This window comes from Rhincodon typus, chromosome 2, assembly GCF_021869965.1.
Source record: "Rhincodon typus isolate 14 chromosome 2, sRhiTyp1.1, whole genome shotgun sequence".
Lineage (NCBI taxonomy): Eukaryota > Metazoa > Chordata > Chondrichthyes > Orectolobiformes > Rhincodontidae > Rhincodon > Rhincodon typus.
The window spans coordinates 88,118,671-88,136,059 of NC_063333.1; positions in this window are offsets into that span (position 1 = coordinate 88,118,671).

Here is a 17,389-nt window from a genome sequence, read left to right on the forward strand (position 1 = left end):
AGTGGTACCAACAGGCTAAAAGGAATTCTGTTTGGGTTGGTAAGCTGTTAGTTGGATTCATTGCACATTTCCTAACACTTCTGTCATTTCAGTCCAGATTTTGGAAGAATGCTTCTGTGCACTTTGTAATGAAATCTATTTGCTTTCTGTAGCTCATTGTAATTTTGCTTTCTAAAGCAAATAATAATTGTTGTCATAGGGTTAAAGATAATTTACATAAGAAAGATGATGTGATTTGGTTATCCTAACCAGCAGGGCATTTGGTAAGACTGTTTGCCATTGTCTTAAATTGCTCAGCAACAGAATGGTAGTTAGGTAGTTGCCAAACTAAGGATATGAGAGTTTAATGATTTTAATTAAATCATTTTAATTTGAAGATTTGGAACAGGGAATGTTGGAAACAACTGGTAAATGATTCAGCATTTGCAAGAGACAGACATGTTAATACTTCAGGAGTTACTGCAAACTCCTTACATGGTGTTTCAGAAAAGATAAAGTGGACTCAATATCCTTGAAAAAAATGAGTTTGGAGTTCATCTCTGTTGTCGACTCAGACATAAGCATGAATACCCATTTCCACTTTGGATGTTCAAGCATTTTCCTTTTTAAATCCTCATCATTCATGTAATTTTAACTTTTGACAATAATGAAATTCGAGGGGTACCCTTCAAGTCAGTGGGAAGGAAAATAGGGCAATGTATCAAGAGATGACCAATCCTCTATTCCCCACTTTTTACAAATGCCAGACTGAGAAACACTGGTAATGACACTGTGTGAGCCAATTAAAATAAATAAGTCAAAACTTGCATTAAAATACTCCCCTGTCTATTCAGAGATTTTTCTACACTTTGCTCAAGATTTATTTTCACTTGTTTAGATTATTAGTCTCGGTGAGTTCAAACTTGCTAAATCTTTAAAAGCCTCTACATGAGCTATGTTACTGCAGTAAGATGTTCAATAGTGCATCAGGGACAGTAAACAGACTCTGTGACCTGCTGATTACTTTTAAGCTACTGGAGTCATCTGTGTGCATCAACTGGCTCTATCTCCAGGCCATTTAGTACTCCATGTTCTTTTAACATATTAAGCTGACATATGAAATCAGAATGAACAAGTGAAAATATAACAAGAATTTCCAAGGACAGGAAATCTAACACAAATTGCCACTCTGCTCCTTTTAATGGAATGATAAAGCTTCACATTCCTGGCAGGAAATTCTAATCATGCCACATGCATTTGGGTCTGTTCAAGCTCATTATCTTTTCTGAGATACAATCGTGGCCCCAGGCTTACTCCTTGTGGACCCCTCCATCACTCATTCCCTTGGAGTGTAGCTGGTGGCCAAAGCAAGAAGCAGATGAGGAGAAAAGAGGGAGGAATAATTAAATGGCACACCAAAGTCACAAGGTGCATGCGACATTAGATCTATTATATTAAAGATGCTGAAAAAAATCAAGGACATGTTGGTGAATTTGTAATTAAAACCTATCGTTGCCCTTACCAGCTCGCCTTTAAGAGCACTCAGCTTAACTGGAGAAAGTGCAGAGTTTGGCTCTGGAGGATTGTCCCATTGGTGGAGTAAATAACCTGCCACAGAAGGACCTGTTCCACAGTATCTTGGTGTTCCATACAGCAGCTGTCAGGCTCTTTAAAAACAATGAGTTAGTCTTTGAACTGAGAACAGTTCATCCCATCATCTCCACGCCACCCTGCTATCGCAGCTGGTGGGGATAATGTCATAGCAGTTTTCGAGCCTAGAAGTTTGGAAACTATGTAGAAGATAGAAGATAGAACTGTACGGCACAGGAAAGGGTCCTTCATTCCATGATGTTGTGCCGAACATGATACTAAATTAAACTAATCCCTTCTGCCTGCCCCTTGTCCATATCCCTCCATTCCTTGCATTTTCATGTGCTTATGTAAAAGTCCATTAAACACGCCTATTGTATCAGCTTCCACCACCGACCTGGCAGTGTGTTCCACACTCCTACCACTCTCTGTGTAAAACAGCTTGCCCCTCACATCTCCTTTGAACTTTCCCCCTCTCACCTTAAATGCAGGCCCCCTAGTATTAGACATTTCAACTCTGGGAAAAAAATTCTGATTGTCAACCCTATCTATGCATCTCATAGTTTTATAGACTTCTTTCAAGTCTCCCCTCAGCCTCTGATGCTGCAGAGAAAACAACCTGAGTTTTTTCTAGCCTCTCCTTATAGCTCATATCCTCTAATCCGGGTAGCATCTTGATAATCCTCTTCTGCACTCTCTCCAAAGCTTCCACATCCTTCCTCTAACGTGGCGGCCAGAATTGAAAGCAATACTCTAAGTGAGCGCTTGACCAAAGTCCTATACAGTTGCAACATGACTTCCTGACTCTTGTACTCAATTCCCCAGCCAATAAAGGCAAGCATGCCATATGCCATATCTACCACCCTAACTACTTGAGTGGCCACTTTCAGGGAGCTGTGGATTTGAATGCCAACATCCCTTTGTACATCAGTGCTGTTCAGAGTCCTGTCATTAAATGTTTACTTTTCCTTAACGTTTGATCTCCCAAAGTGCATATTCTCACACTTGCACGGATTAAACTCCATCTGCCATTTCTCCGTCCATATCTGTAACTGATCTACATCTCGCTGTATCTTTTGACAACCTCTTACACTATCAACAACTCCACCGATCTTTGTTTGTCTGCAAACTTACTAACCCACCCATCTACATTTTCAATCAAACCATTACTTGGTTCAATGTGAGTTAGAATAATTATCATCTCATCGATGGGAGGAATGTAGGCGGGGCTTGTATTTGGGCACTGAACTCTCTACCTGTACTGGTCAATGGGGGCACAGGGACTTCAGCCACTTGCATTGATCTGGGCAGAGCTTGACTGACAGAGTCCATGGCCTGTGGAGGTCATGTTGCAGCAGGAGACAGAAAAAAAGAAAGTTTGTTATTCTCTTCTTACCCGGATACTGCACGCTGAACTGAAGCAAGAAATCAATGTTGCAATTGATGTTAGTGCCAATCAAACAGCTTACACTGCATGCAGACCAGGAGTTATTCCTGGAGTTGGCTATGAGGAACTGCAACAATGCCATTTTTTCCCTAGAGATGACGGATCATGATTGTGACCTCCTGCACAATTAGAGAACCCAGAGTCCATGGCATTACAGCTGAATAAAGGCAACTACAGAGGTATGAGGGAGGAGCTGGGCATAATTGACTGGAAGAGGAGCCTAGCAGGAAAGACAGTGGAACAGCAATGGCAGAAGTTTCTGGGAATAATTCAGGAGACACAGCAAAAATTCATCCCTAGGAAAAAGAAACATGATACGGGGAGGATGAGGCAACCATGGCTGACTAAGGAAGTCAGGGATAACATAAAAGCAAAAGAGAAAGCATGTAATGTGGCGAAGGGCAGTGGGAAACCAGAGGATTGGGAAGCTTACAAAGACAAACAGAGGGCAACAAAAAAAAGAAATAAGGAGGGAGAAGATTAAATATGAGGGTAAGCTAGCTAGTAATATAAATGAAGACTGTAAGAGTTTCTTTAGATATATAAAGGGCAAAAGAGAGGCAAAAGTGGACATTGGACCACTGGAAAATGATGCTGGAGGGATAGTAGTGGGGAACAAGGAAATGGCTGAGGAACTGAATAATTACTTCACATCAGTCTTCACGGTGGAAGACATGAGTAATATCCCAAAAATTCAAAGAGTCAGGGGGCAGAGCTGAGTATGGTGGCCATCACCAAGGAAAAGGTGCTAGTAAAACTGATTGGTCTGAAGGTGGATAAATAACCTGGACCAGATGGACTACACCCCAGAATTCTAAAGGAGATAGCTGAAGAGATAGTGGAAGCGTTATTGGTGATCTTTCAGAAATCGCTAGAGTCAGGGATGGTCCCAGAGGACTGGAAAATCGCTAACATGACACCCCTGTTTGAAAAGGGAGTAAGGCAAAAGATGGAAAATTACAGGCCGATTAGCCTAAACTCAGTTGTGGGTAAGATTTTGGAGTCCATTGTAAAGGATGAGATTTCTGAATATTTGGAAGTGTATAGTAAAATAGGGCAAAATCAGCATGGTTTCAGGTGAGGTCATGCCTGACAAATCTGCTAGAATTCTTTGAGGAAGTAACGAGCAGGGTAGACCAAGGAGAGCCAATGGATGTTATCTACCTGGACTTCAAGAAGGCCTTTGACAAGGTGCCGCACAGGAGGCTGCTGAGTAAGATAAGGGCCCATGGTGTTAGAGGCAAGGTGCTAGCATGGATAGAAGATTGGCTGTCTGGCAGAAAGCAGAGAGTGGGGATAAAGGGGTCTTTCTCAAGATTTCAGCCGGTGCCAAGTGGTGTTCCACAAAGGTCAGTGTTGGGACCACAACTTTTCACTTTATACATTAATGATCTAGATGAAGCATCTGTGGGCATTCTGGCTAAGTTTGCAGATGATACAAAGATAGGTGGAGGGACAGGTAGTATTGAGGAGGCGGGGAGGCTGCAGAAGGATTTGGATAGGTTAGGAGAGTGGGCAAAGAAGTGGCAGGTGGAGTATAACATGGGAAAGTGTGAGGTCATGCATTTTGGTAAGAAGAATAAAAACATGGACTATTTTCTAAATGGGGAGAAAATTCAGAAGTCTATAGTGCAAAGAGACTTGGGAGTTCTAGTCCAGGATTTACTCAAGGTAAACCTGCAGGTTGAGACAGTTGTCAGGAAGGCAAATGCAATATTGGTATTTATTTTAAGAGGACTTGAATATAAAAGCAGGGATGTACTACTGAGGCTTTATAAGGCCCTGGTCAGGCCACATTTGGAGTATTGTGTGCAGTTTTGGGCCTCATATCTCAAGAAGGATGTATTGGCCCTGGAGCGGGTTCAGAGGTGGTTCACGAGAATGGTCCCAGGGATGAAAAGCTTAACATATGAGGAATGTTTGAGAACTCTGGGACTATACTCATTGGAGTTTAGAAGGATGAGGGGGTGATCTGATTGAAAGTTACAGAATACTGAATGGCCTGGACAAAGTGGATGTTGGGAAGATGCTTCCATTGGTAGGAGACCAGGACCCAAGGGCACAGCATTAGAGTAAAGGGAAGACCTTTTAGAATGGAGATAAGGAGAAACTTCTTCAGCCAGAGAGTGGTGAATCTATGGAATTCACTGCCACAAAAGGCTGTGGAGGCCAGGTCATTTGAGTACATTTAAGACTAAGATAGATAGGTTTTTGATCATCAAGGGGATCAAGGGTTACGGGGAAAAAGCGGGAGAGTGGGGTTGAGGAACTTATCAGCCATGATTGAATGGCGGAGCAGACTCGATGGGCTGAATGGCCTAATTTCTGCTCCTATTGTCTTATGGTCTTATGGTTTTATGCCCAAATACAGGCCCTGCCTATACTCCTCCCATCAATTAGATGATAATTATTCTCACTCACATTGAACCAAGTAATGGTTTGTGAAGCACCTCTACATAGGTGGGCTCAGGAGAATATTCTCTCAAGTGTCCTCCAGCTCCAAAGCATGCCGACTGTGCCCACGTACTTTATATGAACTTTTCCTGGCTGGAGGTCTGAGACTAGTAGTGTTCCACAGGGATCCATATATAGAATGAAAATGTAGATGGGTGTGTTAGTAAGTTTGCAGATGATACAAAGGTCAGTGGAGTTGTGGATAGTGTAGAAGGTTGTCTAAGGTTCATGGTTCAGGGCCTCCACTGTCTGCATGATGATTATCTTTTCTACCTTAATCTGTGTGAGCCCTGGATGCCTTTCCTGCCACTTAGGTTCAACCAGCTTTGTTGAGGTGGGGGGAGTTTTAATCACACTTTCCACTGCTATGCCCCTTCCCTCTAAAAAATAGGGAGACATGGAAAATAAAAGCAGGAGCAGGCCATTCAACCTTTGAAGCCTGATCTGCCATACAATATGATCTTGCTTGATCATCCAACTCAGTACCCTGTTCCTGCCTTCTCCCCATACCCTTTGATCCTTTTAGTCCCAATAACTACTTCTATCTCCTTCTTGAAAACTTTAAATGCTTTGGCCTCAATTGCTTTCTGTGGCAGAGCATTCCATAGGCTCACCACTCACTGGCTGAAGAAATTTCTCCTCAATTCAGTCCTAAATAGCTTACTCCATATCCTTTGATTGTGATACCTAGCACTGGCCTCCTTGGTCCATCAGGAACATCCTTCCTATGTTTACTCCATCCGGTCATTAGAATTTTATAAGTTTCTCTGAAATCAATCCTCATCCTTCGAAACTCCGAACCACAAGAGTGGGAGAGGGGGATGATGGCATGTTGCAGCAGAGAATGATATGATTGGCCACTTACAAATGTTGGAGGTAGGAATTGTCAGCGACATAATGTACCATGACTTGAACCTGAAGCAGCAGAGAGCCAAACAACAGTGACAGGAGGATTCTATTGGAAGCACACAATAAACCAGGTGTATCCTTGTACATTTAAAAATTTTTACACGGATCTATTTGTTCCAGGCAACGCCTGCTGAATAAGCAGTAGCCACCTGCATCAAAATGAAGCTCAGAGGTACATGCTCCATTGCATATTTCCCTAATTATATGGCTTTATCTGGGCTTGTGACATTGCGGGTTTCTTTCCTTGTGATCCAATTTCTCTAACTTGCATGCACCAATAATTTACACTTATAACTGTGCAAGAGAAAAAGATTAAAGTAATTTGTCAATTTAAAAAGCTAGAATCTCCCCACTCGCAGAGATTACCACAGAATGCCTGGTGGATGTGAGTGTAAATGCACACAGCCAAGATTGAAACAAGGTGTGAGATCATTATTATGAATGTATGATACCTTCATTGTTTTGTTAATGATCCTGACAAAAAAAGGAGCATCAATCCATTGCAGATAACTACCAATATATATGAGTACACGAAGATAGCACCATGTGAATGATCATTGGTATTTCCTTAAACCTTCATTTTGCAATAACATGTAAAAGACAACAGTGAGTATGTGGCTCTGATAGATTTGAATTAAGAGTGTAACACTGCAGTCAGGAAAGAGGTGTGAATTAGGGTTGGGGTGGCACTGGAGCTGTGAAGACTTGAAGTGAATGGTCAAGATCTGTGAGCACAAGGAGTCATGGATAACACATGGGAATGTGGAGAATTAGGAGAACACAGAAACTGTGAGGTAGTGAGGAGTTAGGATTGCAGGAGCTGTGTGTGTGGGTATCCTAGGGGGGAATGGGCTTTGAGGTTGGGTATATGGGGCAGGAGGATTGGCAGTAGCTATGGGGGGTGGGGTGTTGGGTTTAGGGATTGTGAGAACGGCAAGAGGTGGGGACAGCAACTGTAATGCAGTCATGAAGTACAAGAGATCCTAATGAAGGGTCCCGGCCTGAAATGTTGACTTTCCTGCTCCTCTGATGCTGCCTGACCTATTGTGTTCCTCCAACTCCACACTGTACAATAGCTGTCTTGTAATAAAACTAAACACAAATAAGTTGATGAACATGGCACTCAAATGGATTTTATACACAAACATGCATGATGACATGAAGAGGCAATATGAGGTTTAGTGTAGAGCCATCTGATTCCTCACTGCAAAGTCACTTAAATGACTGGTACCAGATTTCTGTAAATAGAATGACTAGTATTATGCTTGCCTCTGGTACAATTCCATGAAAAGTGCAAATATGTCTCCCCCAGTCTGGTGTCTATCTTTTAACATCATATTCATAGTCTCAGATGCTCTCAGGAGATTTCAAGTTCAATTTGTTTTGCATTTATTCCATTTGAAACTTCCTTGACACCACATCAGGTGGGAGACTTAACCAGAGTATCTCTCTCCTGGCAGCCACTGAATTTAAATCTGCAGTCAACCTCTGGCAGTATCTCCTTTTCAAAAAAGTAAATGGTGTAATTGAAGTCTGACATGTCCATCTATGGTCATCTCAAGGGCAGTTTTTATGCTGATACCTGAAGCATAGCAACATTCAGGGTGATAAGCATATTCCTATCCACCTAAAACCAAAAGTTAACAATTCAGCAAAAATCATGATATTTGGGAACAAAACTTTCCAAAACGAATGCAAGCCTTCCTTCTCTCACAGACTTGGCTGTGCCCTTTTCCTGAAGGTTTGTTTCTTAGGCTAGTCACCTGTGTTATATTTCAGGAAGCCTCCTTGACCTCTACTTTAGAATTCACAAGAGCCAATGCCTCACAATTTATAAAATGCATGATCAATTTTTAGACAAAATGCATAAACTATATCTATTCCAAACATATAATCTCCACACCTTTCTAATTTTTCTTCAGCTCATTCTGGGTAATCTAATATGGAGGACAGGAAAAAATTGTGGCTGTAAGAGCTGCTCCTTTTTTCAGGTATTTTCAGTGTTGGAGCTGATTTCTTCAAATTCTAGAAGCAGTAGTTGCTGTTTTATAAGCTGTCACAATGTTTTGGAACTTTGCCGATAAAAAAATCAAAACAATGGCACTTTAAAAAAGAGGAAGACAGACAAAGGCAATGACCACATGGGCAGTGAATCAAACAGAGAAATAAGTCTGCACTGCTGTCTGACCCAGAAGTCAATCTGCATAGCTGACCATTCTGCTGTTTGATCTCAATTGCCTGGACTTCGAAGTTCATAAAAAAAAATAACGAACAGCGAAATTCACAGCTGACCTTAGAGAATGGGAGAGCTCACAGCAAGGGAGCAGCTGAGTGGCTTTTTAAATTGTAACCTTACTGCTTTTTTTTTAATATAAATTCACAGTAGTGAGTAGAGTGAGTTCTTCTTTGATTATATGTTTTATTGGGATCTGTCTCTTGATTAAAACATTATAGAGGTTTATAAAATCATGAAGGGCATGGGTAGGGTAATTGGACAAAGTCTTTTCCCTGGGGTGGGGGAGTCCAAAATTAGAGGACATAGGTTTAAGGTGAGAGGGGAAAGATTTAGAAGGGACCTAAACGGCAACTTTTTCACGCAGAGGGTGGTACATTTATGGAATGAGCTGCTAGAAGAAATGGTGGAGGCTGGTACATTTCCAACATTTAAAAGGCATTTGGATGGGTATATGAAGAGGAAGGGTTAAAAAGTTCTGGACCAAATGCTGGCAAGTGAGACTAGATTTATTTTGAATATCTGGTCAGCATGGACAAGTTAGACTGAAAGGTCTGCTTCCATGCTGTACATCTATTTGACTCTTCAGGTCAACTGGGTGCCATGTACTATCAGACCACACTTGGTGAAAACATAGCTCTCTCTTCTTTTTCTCTCATACTGCAGTATCCTCATCTGTCCATGTTAAACTTCAGTCAATGCTGAAAGATCCCGTACATTTCTGCCCAACTTCAGATCGTCATTCAACAATGGCTGGATCTGCTTACAAATGCTGCAGAAGGTCACTCCCATATTCCATGCAAATGACCAACATATGCCTTACTTCAGCAACAATAACTGCCCACAGTTCAGTTTCAGGCTTATCATAGATCATACAATCCCTACAGTATGGAGACAGACCATTCAGTCCAACAAATCCACACTGACTCTCCAAAGAGCATCCCACCCAGACTCACCTCCCTACTCTGCATTTCCTGTGGCTAACCAGCTAATTTACACCTCCCTGCACACTATGGGAAATTTAGCATTGCCAATCTACCTAACCTGTACATCTCTGGACCATGAGGAGAATGTGCAAACTTCACACAGAGAGTTGCCTAAGGCTGGAATTGAACCTGGGTCCCTGGCACTGTGAGGCAACAGTGCTAACTACTGAGGCACCATGATGCTATTTGTTTATCTTTCTTTGCTTCCAGAAGAGTGTTCCCACCTGATTCCAATATCCATAACTATCTTACTTTGGTCTTTAGACTTTAAAGAAATTACAATGTGCTAATGACACATGTGATAGAACTTTACAGAGACAGTCAGTAGAGGGGAATGAGGAGGAAGGAAAGCATGAAGCAGCATGTTATCTTTCACCTTCACTGTAAGGCAAATTGATTGCTTGTCTGACATTAAATTGATAATCTTAATTCCAGCCCATCAGAATAAAAACAACTGCAATGAAAGATAGAGAAAGTGAACTGAAACAGACTCCACAATGGGATAAGTGTATAAAATTTATACGGAGAGAGAAAGAGCTAGAAAAAAAAACTGAACATGAAGGAGTGAGCATTCAGAAAGAATAGCGAGTAGGAAGTAATTACAGGAATAATTAAAGGACATATTATCTGCCCCGATTAAGATTAATTTGTCTTTCGATATTTTCAGATTTACATTTGATTTCATTATTATATTTGCATTACTAACTTTTCCTTGAACACCATCTTTGTTTCACTATGTTCATTTGCTTGTTTTTGTTCACTAAAGTATCATCATTCCCTTCTTTCATATAACCTTGTTTAACTTTTAGAATTTCAGGCAGATCAAGGATGACTGTGTATGTTAAGTTCAAACTCCTATAGCCCTTTGCTAAAACAAATTCAAAAGCTACTCAAATATAAGGGTCACAGCAGACTAGGCAGCATAAGAAGAGCAGGGAAGCTGACATTTCGGGTCAGGACCCTTCTTCAGAAAAAGATGGGCCCTGACCCAAAACGTCAGCTTTCCTGCTGCTCTGATGCTGCCTGGCCTGCTGCGTTCCTCCAGCTCCACACTGTGTTATCTCTGACTCCAGCATCGGCAGTTCTTGCTATCTCCAAAAATAAAGGTCACCTTTCACATTGTGTATTATTCATTTAATATAACACAAATAAATAATTGAAATGCAATTCTACATTTTTCAATAATGAAATACAATGAGAGGTTATTTTGTTCAGAAGATGAAAAGATGGTACTGTAGTAAGACATGCTATTTGAAAAGAACAAGCCAATTAAGGAATTACAATAGCTAAAATTAAAACCGCTCTCAATTCAAAAGACTGTAAAAAAATCACAGAGAGGAAGAAATAAAGTATGTTTTCGTACATTTGTACAACTCAAGTAGGTTGGGCCTGTATTGACCTTATTGAAACATGCAAGTTTCTTAGGGGACTTGACAGGGTAAATGTGGAGAGGCAGTTTCCCCTGTTGGAGAGACCAGGACTAGAAGGTTTAATTTCAGATTAAGGAGTGATCCATCCAAAACAGAGATAAGGAGGAATTTCTTTTCTCAGAGGGTAGTCAATCTGTGGAATGCTTTACCACAGAGGGCTGTCAAGACTGGGTTGTTAAATATATTTATGGCAGAGCTAGACAGATTTTTAATCTGTAAGGGAATTACGAATTATTGCGACAAGACAGGAAAGTGGAGTTGAGTGTAATCAGATCATACTTAATCTCATTGTGTGTTAGGGCACACTTGAGGAGCCAAGTGGTGTACTTTGCTTTTTTGCTTTATGACCATAGAAGAGCTCAGTAGCTTATCTCATAGATAAGATCAAATGTAGCTCGAAGGAATAATCTTATCACAATCCCTGATCGAGCAAGAACCAAAATTGACTGACACTGAACCCTGAGTTGAGATGTAAATTAGGGATAAATTGATTAGCTGAATTATACTGACGTTGATCCTGAAAGTACCTTTTATAACATAGTTGTTCGTGGGATGTGGGTGTGGTTGACGAGCCCTGCATTTATTATCCTTGAAAAGATAGTGCTGAGCTTCCTTCTTGCACTGCTGCAGTCTATGTGATGGGTAAACCGACAACAAATGATGGGTCGCCTGTGTAGTTTTAATTTTCTGAAATAGTTTGATTCAGTTGCAAGTTTTGCAAGGCCATCTCAGACGCCAACTAAGATTAAAGATATGTCCGTCCTGGGCCTCCTCCAGTGTCACAATGACACCACCTGCAAACTGGAGGAGCAGCACCTCATATTCCGCCTCGGGAGCCTACAGCCCGATGGCCTAAACGTGGAATTCACCAGTTTTAAAATCTCCCCATCCCAGGCCTCATCCCATGTCCAAGCCTCCCTCTCATCCCCACCTCCTTATCCTGACACAATCTGTCCATCTTCTCTCTCACCTATCTGCCCCATCCATCCCACTAACCAATCCCCACCACTCCCTACCTGCACTCACCTATCACCATCCCACCCACCTTCCACAGCCCCACCCCTTCTCTCTCTATTTATTCGGAGCTCCCTTCCCCCTTCCCATTTCTGAAGAAGGGTCCCGACCCAAAGTGTCAACTTTCCTGCTCCTCTGATGCTGCCTGGCCTGCTGCACTCCTCCAGCTCCACACTGTGTTGTCTCTGACTCCAGCATCTGCAGTTCTTGCTATCTCTAGGATTAAAACACATTGTTGTGGGTCAGTAGTCAGTGCTGAACTTTGGGCACCAAAACATGTCCTTAAATGAAAAATGAGTCAAAGCAAATGGAGGGAGGTTGCATAACGATCTATGAAATTTGATATGTCAGTATATCCACACCTGGTAAGTGTAGGAATCTTCCTTTCCTTAATAGAATTAGTGAGGCAAATAGGTGTTGCCAAAGTGCAGTAGGGAAAGACCACTGTCTAAGGTCATTCTGCCAATCTATAATGAGGACCCAACAAGTCTGATATCCCCTCGTTGCCTCTAATTGAAAGGGAATAATTTTCTGCATAAGTAGAAAATGCAGGAGCAAATTACTGCAAATGCTGGAATCTGAACTGAAAATTAAAAATGCTCGTGATCACAGCGGGTCAAGCAGCATCCACGGCGAGAAAGCAAGTTAAAGTTTCAAGTCTAGATGGCTCTTCATCAGAGCTCTGAAACAATCCATTTTTTTTCCCAAATACTGTACAAATACTGTTTTAAGATTTTTGTGTGTACTTATAGTATATTAATAGTATGGTATATTAATAGAGCATATTTTTGGAATAACAAAATAGTGAGCCAGATGGCCATTTATAAAAGTCAAGTTTTATTCTCAGCACTTCTGAGACCAACCAACCCCTTTCCCCCAGATATATTTATCAAACTTATTCCTCCAGATACCATGATAGATGTTATGAACAGGGGAGGGAGGGACTGAGTTATTTTATTCTTTTCGCCTTCTGTCCACAGGCAGAATGGTTTAATTTTGAAAATATTGAAGTGTGTTGCCAAAATCTCTTTATATGAAGTCAATTTTAAAATGACACAAAACAGAATCTCATAGGAGTATTATATATTCTTGACAATCAATGCTGGAGCCAACATATGTGAATTCTCACACACACACAAATATACGGAGGAAAGACACAGTTGAGGAAGGAGTTTCATGTCTACACAATATTCGAACTAAACAATTTAGTTGTCAAACCGAAGAAGGGTTACTGAACTGGAAACGTTAACTCTGTTTTCTCCCCACAGATATTGCAGACCTGCTGAGATTCTCCAGCAGCTTCTGTTTTTCTGTGTCTCTACAGATTCTGTCAGACCTGTTTAAATTTGATACTGCAGCATGTCCAGACGTGGAAAGGACAGGAGCAGCACTTTCTGTTTTTGTTTCAGAATTGAATCAGTTTGCGTGAAGATCAGAGTCCACATGCTTAGAGTCAGGAGTTGTGCAATTCCTTCAGAGTTGGTGATAAGGCACCAAGTTAAGATACCAGTTTCTTACGAGTTTAGTACACAGGGGATAAATTTGGCTTCTCCAGTTGAATTCAAAATTCCTTTTTGGAAACAGGTTTTGAAGACGTTTTAATGATCTCCTCAGTTGTTAGCTTAGACATGCATGGATGTTAGCCCAGAGATCTGTTGCTGTTGTCTGCACAGATGTTAAAAGCAGACTGATAGTTCAGAATTAAAACACTGCAAAATTCTAAAGGAATTTCGTTCACATGGTGCTGGTCATTAATGAATAACAGAAGGCCATCAATGAGCTGTTAATGGAGGAGCTTCCATTTCACTTCATCTAAACCATTGAACACCTGAGGAGATGAACAGTTGCTTTTAGCCATGAAAAGTTTTGAGATATCTCTTTTGTTGCTAATGCAGACTTTCAGACAGGAAGTATGAGCTCTCTTCATTTCAATGTTTTCCAAATGAGAAATTCCACAAGGATGTTAATTCTAACCACGTGTCTCTACAAACCACACTTAGAAGCATCCACACTTTGGTCAACTTTTAAGTCATGTGATCAGCGGTAGCCATATCCAGCAAAATAAATTTTAAACTAAAGGAAAGAATCATTTCTAAAGATTTGCAATATCCTTCAGTGAATTTGGACATGATATGGAATTGAAATTATGTTGCTAAATCATTTGTTTTGGCCTTGGTTTATTTGTCTAGTAACAGAACCGTTGTGTATGGGCTCCTTCAAACTGCAGTGGTTCAGTGTGGATGAGGATAGCCATCTTTCTGGTCTACATAGAAAAGTCATACTGAGTAAACAATATCAGTTCATTGCGTTACTGCCATGATTGACAAAGTACAGGAAGACTGCTAGGAGCACATTAGGTTTAGGTCTGTTTCCTACAAGCTCCTTCTGTACTCTGATCAAGTCCCCGTGACATCATCACAATGTTATCCATTTCAGACCCAATTTTGGACAATAGCTATAAGACTATAATTTCTTTCATTTACTTAATGGTGACCTAGGAGTTATTTTAAAGGGCATAATAATAAACAATTTTTGGCAAATGTTTGGTTACTTGTGGATGAATAAGCAACGGGCAGGATGTAATCGTGCTGACTGGAGTAGGCTTGGGGGTTAAGGGGGCCATAGAATTAGGAAGGAGTTTAAGGGGTGAAGTGCCCATTGCCTTGTGGATGATCCAATCGGAAGTAGGAAAATTCAAGAATGGTTTACTCACTGAGTGGCCAATTCATACACTTAAGTGCCCAATTGGTGACCTCATCCCATTATTTTTCTACAGTATATATTGTTCTACTAGCAGCAGATAGAGGACGTTGTGCCATGTGAGCAGATATCACAGTAGAAGTTGAACACTTCCTACTAAGCTTAGGAGATGCTGTACTGATTGAACTCATGGATTTCCTCCCTGGTGGAAGCACACCACCCTGCCCTCAACAATGATGCTTTCCCCCCTCCAGAGCTTGCATGACAGGCACCAGCAAACCAAACCCCACTTACATGGGTTCCACTTCATTCATTATGTTGCTGGCCCCGGCTGGCTGCAGGACCAGTGGTGACCATCACTTCCACTGGCACTTCTGAACTTGAAAAACTGTCAGCCTTTGAGTTGGCCGACAGTTCTTGGAGGCAAAATGTCCATTCTTCAGCAGATTGGTGCCTCAAAACCAGGCAACTATCTGCTTGATAGATATGTTAACAACAGAAGCAACTGTTGCGTAATTGCTTCAAGGTTCTCCAACTTACTACTGCCACAAAATTTCATGCAACAGTTCATATTTGCTTATAGATATGCAATGTTGTGACACAAATTGTATTCTAATATATAACCACAGAACTTGTAGCAAGGTTCAGTGTGTGGAATATGCAACGTTGTCGTTCTGACTTTGTCATCAAGGTGTGGCAACTACATTTTCATGAATAGACATGACTTGTTCATATTCATTCTTTAAAGAAAAAAAACTCCTTTGTATAGAAAGTTCAGACTTAATTCTGCACAGAGGTAAAAAATAATGAAAAGACTTAGATGCATGTCCTAAAGACATTTTGAATTACCTTACAGCCAATGTCAACATTGTTGTTATTCGATACAGGGGTTCTCCAATTCTGTTCTCTGATTATGTTTTCTATCTGGCTTTTCAAATAATGATACAGGGGATCAGTTAACTCAGCTGGCTGGATGGCTCATTTACAATGCAGTCTGATGCTGACAATCGGGGTTCACTTCCTCTATAGCTGATGTCACCATGTAGGACTCACCTTCTCAACCTCATGTGTTGCCTGAGACATGGTGACTCTCAGGTTAAATTCACCATCAGTCATCTCTCTTTCCCTAATGAGAAAGCACCTTTATACTTCTCTGCAACTGCGGAAACTTTACCTTTACTGCTCACCATTGTTTGCATGCAACCTTTTTATGGTAAAATGTAACTTTACTACAAGAGGAAGGGTGGGTGCAATGCTTGAATCAGCATCTTCTGGTGTGGAGAAATAAGGGGTGGTCTGCATGAGATGGCATTGCTGCTGGTCCTTCAGCAGGAATACATTCCAAGTTTTCAGATGAAACAAAGATAGCTGGAGGGACAGGTAGTGTTTATAAGGTGGGAAGGCTACAGAAGGACTTGGATAGGCTAAGGGAGTGGGCAAAGAAGTGGCAAATGGATTACAATATAAGAAAGTGAGAGGTTGTGTATTTTGGTAGGAAGAATAGAGGCATAGATTATTTTGTAAATGGACAAAGGCTTGGGAAACCTAAAACACAAAGGGACTTGAGAGCCCTAGTTCAGGATTCTCTTAGATTAACAAGTAGATTCAGGTGGCAGTCAGAAATGCAAATGCACTCATTTCGAAGGCTAGGATACAAGAACAGAGTTGTACTGTTGAGGCTATGTAACACTGATTAGGTCACATTTGGAATAATGTGAGCAATTTGGACCCGTATCTAAGCAAGGATATGTTGGCCTTGGAGACGGTCCAGAGGAGGTTGAAAGAATGATCCCAGGGATGAAGAGCTGGTCATATGAGGGGCAGTTGAGGACTCTGGTCCAATACTCAATAGAGTTTGGAAGGATGAGGGGGGAATCTCATTCAAACTTACAAAATACTAAGAGGCCTTGATACAGTGGACGTGGAGAAGATATTTCCATTAGTAGGAAAGACTGAAAACCTGAGGGCACAGTCTCAGAGTAAAGGGATGACCCTTTAGAACTGAGATGAGGAGGAATTTCTTCAGCCAGAGAGTGGTGAATCTGTGAAACTCATTGCCACAAAATGTTGTGGAGGCCAAGCCATTGAGTCTATTTAGGACAGATATTAATAGGTTCTTGATTAGTAAGGTGATCAATGGATATGGGGAGAAGGCAGGAGAATGGGGTTGAGAGTCATATCATCCACGACCGAATAGTGGGGCATACTCGATGGACCGAATGGTATAATTCATCTATCTGGCCTAAAGAAGACAAGATTCAAAAGCTTAAAGGATGGTAATGCATTAATTCCAATTAAAAGACAACATTCAGAGATTGGCAGATTGGCTTCTGAGAATTCCATGGAATCTTGAAAACCAACGTAAATACAATGAGTGACATTTTCAATATGTTAATCAAGAGACAATTGACAAGTCCATTAGACTATTCAATTAGCATGTGTCTATCACTTAAATGATTTGTCTTAACCACTGAAAACTCATGTCACCAAACAGTAAAACTAACTTATACTTAGAGATTTGGATCTTCCTTTATGTCACTATATTTCTTGGAATTATAATACAAAAAGACTTTTTTGTTTAGAGTAAAACCTGATGTTGGGTGTTCTCTAACACAAGAGCTTTATATGTTAATGAACTATTCATGGA